The following is a 3,843-nucleotide window of genomic DNA, read 5'->3' on the forward strand; positions in this document are numbered from 1 at the left end:
TTATAGTTCAATAGAGATTTTTAACCAAATGTGTCTCTCTCAACATGAAATAATTTCTTTCCAGGTAGGTAATAAAGTAACACACACAAGTCTCAATTATTTACTTAAAAGGATATGTAACCCACATGGTTACTAAACCCATTTTTGTAGTTTAGATGTAGTACCCCCGTTTCCCCACTTGGTGGCACAGCACCCCTGCGAGTAATCGCCGACGCATTGAACGTGCCCCCGAACGTGACCTGTGCATGATCACAGTGTGCACCGTCCGCCATCTTAGATCAAGCTGAGACACCGAGCAGAGCGGTCGCACATGAACCGAGCTGAAGAAACGGGGTATGTAAAGTGAACAAAACCACGCTAAAACATCAGTAACTCTCAAGCAAAACCTTCATAAGTCTTCTGTTTATCAGGCAGAGTCGTTACGAGCGTGTGTGAAGGAGCGGGAGGCTGAGTTTACCGTGTTAAGTGTCCCTGAGAACTCCGGTAAGAAAATGCTAAGTTGCTGAGCAAGCCTCAGGCTAGTTGTTGCTATTAGCATGATAAGATAAAGTTCCTGTGACTGAAATATGTTCATAAAAACCAGTCGGAGTCCATGCTAAGTTCATGCTATGTTTCGTTAATGTTTTAAACCTACTCTGGTACCTGCTGTATCATTGTGTATATTGAAAACGAGCTGTAAAAAGATCGCTAACAACCTAGCGCGAAGCTAATGCTAGTCGCCGCTATGCTAATTCTGGGTGTTACCTGCTAAAGGTGATATGAATGCTAATTGTGAAGCTATCTAAGCTAATGGGTGCTAGCTGGTTAAGCTAATGAGCCTTTACTGTGACTTGAGATGAGAAATGGAGACAGCTATGGTACAGAAATGTGGTTAAATGATACCGGGTCATGCTAATTATTTTTCCGGTCATTGAGATGAGTGTATTCGGTGTTTTTGCACTAGTGATGGTTTAATATGTATTCTGTTAAAAAGAATTTATCCTGTTTAGAGTTTATACTGTAACTTTATGGTTAAAAACAGATAAAAAGCTATGGTTAAAAGATAAATATTGTGTTAAAAATGTAAATTCTGATTTATTGAGCTGTTTATAAATATAAATAGAGCTTTATTGAAATAAATAAGGTGATTTATGTTGAATTATAAGTTCATGGTAAATAATAGTCATGGTAAAAGTACTTATACTGTACTGTAAAAAATATGCAGTCTCATTTAAAGCATTTAAATGCAGAGTATCCTTTATTTGGGTATTTATGTGAAAGAATTAGAGTGAAAAGTGAAAGTAGAAAGATGTCAATTGAATAGAAAGTAATGATTATTTGTTCTACACTCTCTGTGTAGACTGGTTTTTTTGTTCGACGGATTAAGACTTCGGATCCAGAATTCCGAGCCAAGGGTTCGGTGGCGAGCCAATCCAGCGAGAGAAAGATTCAGACGGAGCGGGTCCCAGCCTGGCCAGCTGTGAACCCAATCCGAGGAGCCCGACATCGATTCACTTCACACAGATAAGAACCCATACACAGATCTACCCGGGTAGTAATTGAACATTGGACTGAACATTACACAGAACATAAACGCAATTGAACCCTGAACTCTGACCTTCGAAAAAGAGAAGGATGGACAATTTTCTTTGAACTTTTTTATTTTTTTATTTTGACAAATTAAAGAGCTCTATTTTTCTGTATTTTATTTTATTTTTTTATTTTCATTCATTGCAATTCAATAATTGTGACAATAAATTGTTCACTATTACCAGCTCTTACGAACCTAGAGAATGTAGTGTTATTATTGTTATTAGCCAGAAAGACTACAGGCGCTACAGATAGTTCGGAAATTTGGACATAAGACCTATTTTCCAACTCAGCCGGTGTGTTGGAGACGTCTGGAGACGTTTCTGAAGACATTTAATTCAGTTCTTCTAGTTGCCGAGTTCGCTTGTGCTATGGCTAATGCAAGTCAATGGTTCTAGTTAGCATGGCATTAAAAACACTCATACCGACTCCACAGTGCACCAGAGGCAAATCAATTGTAACGGCAGACTATCGATGTACATATCTGTGTTGATAGAATGTTTGAAATAAAACCAACCTTGCATTTTTAAGGATTTATGTCTCAGCAGCAGCAGCAGCGTGTCATACTTCCTAGGAGGCTATGGTAGCGGCGGAGTGATATCACCTAGCGCTTATAACAGGGGTCTCAAACTCAACTTACCTATGGGCCGCTGGAGGTAGAGTCTGGGTGAGGCTGGGCCGCATCAAGTATTCCACAAAAAAGGGTTTAAGTATTCCCAAAAAAGTACAATAAAAAATTCATCTTCCACATCGAAGGAGAAGGGGTCAGCAAACATTTGAAAAGTGGCTCTGTGTGTCTTGAAGTCTGCAAACCTATGATCAAATTCTACCTGTAGCTTTACAATGGTATCAGCATACTTCTCACCACTGAATGGTGTGCCTGAATCCATGAGTGCCTTGCATGCTGGGAAATGGCAGAGGTTTGTCTGGCAAAGCTGGGCTTTCCATAACACAAGTTTTGTGGAGAACGCTCTGACATTGTCATATGCAGCACTGAAAAGCTGGCCCTGGCCTTGTAACTTTTTGTTCAGTATGTTCAGCTCCTGTGTGATGCCAACAAGAAAAGCCCATTAGCCATGTGGGATCACTTAGCATAGGAACAGCCATCCCATCCTTCTCCATGAAGGCTTTCACTTCTGCTCAATAAAACCTCTTCAGGACCTTCCCCCTGCTAAGCCAACGTACCTCAGTGAAGTAGAGCACATCCTCATATGCTGACTCCATTTCCTCCAAAAAGGTGCGAAACCGCCGGTGCTTTAAGGTCCTGGATCTGATATGGTTGATGAATTTCACAACATCAGACATCACATTGTCAAACTTCAGGCATTTACTGCAAAGGGCCTGCTGATGGATGATGCAGTGCAGAGCAATGGCATCTTCCACACCCTCCTCTTCCAGTTTTCTTTGAACAAGTGCCACCAGTCCATTTCTCCTCCCTGTCATTGATGGCGCTCCGTCGGTTGTTATTCCAGCAAAACTCTTCCATAGTAAACCGGCATCCACAATGGCATCACAGAGCTGGTGGAATATCTCCTGACCGGTGGTCTGGCCATGCCATGTTTCGTTTTCTAATGCAGTTAATCATAAATGTTACCTGACATGTCAGAAATGCGCTCTGCCACTGTGTTGGCTGAAATGTTGCTAAACTGACTCTTCTTTTCCGGACAGACTATACTTGCAGCCTGTAACATGCACTGTTTGATGAACTCGCCGTCTTTGAATGGCTTTCCCGCCTTAGCAATCATCTCACTCACAACGTAGCTAGCTTCAACAGCCGCATCACTCTCTTTGCTTGCTTTCTTGAACAAACCTTGTTGCCTCAGTAGACACGTTTTAAGTTTGGCGGCCCGGTCCTCTCGCTCATCTCCCTGGGATTTTGCATACTCATCAGCATGTCGACTTGAGTAATGACGTCTGATGTTATACTCCTTGTGCACTGCAACTTTATCCAAGCATATTAGACACATCGGGATGCCCCTGAGCTCAACAAAAAAATATTCCGTCGCCCACATCTCCTGAAATTGTCTGTGCTCATCGCCAACTTTTCGTTTCACGACAGGTTTGGAAAGGGACATGACTGGGGCTGGGTGACAAAAAAAACGTATTGCACTGGATGACAGGATAATATTTTCCTCCACTCTGTGACAGTCCCAAAACACGTTACCGTAATTTCCTGACTGTATGTCGTTACTTTTTTCACACGCTTTGAACACGGCGGCTTAAACAATGATGCGGCTAATTTATGGATTTTTACGGGCTCAGGAGCTTGATGCC

At 41.8% G+C, this 3,843-nt stretch overlaps 1 long non-coding RNA gene across 1 annotated transcript; it reads left to right on the top strand.

Moving 5' to 3' along the window:
- Positions 1 to 208: 208 nt before the first annotated feature.
- LOC311029706 lies at positions 209 to 1,504 on the top strand. The gene is made up of 3 exons (XR_014598906.1): positions 209 to 333; positions 411 to 483; positions 1,340 to 1,504. It is a non-coding gene; the product is annotated as an uncharacterized lncRNA (long non-coding RNA).
- The last annotated feature ends 2,339 nt before the right edge of the window (positions 1,505 to 3,843 follow it).

This window comes from Eutrigla gurnardus (assembly GCF_963514095.1).
Source record: "Eutrigla gurnardus genome assembly, chromosome: 19".
NCBI lineage: Eukaryota > Metazoa > Chordata > Actinopteri > Perciformes > Triglidae > Eutrigla > Eutrigla gurnardus.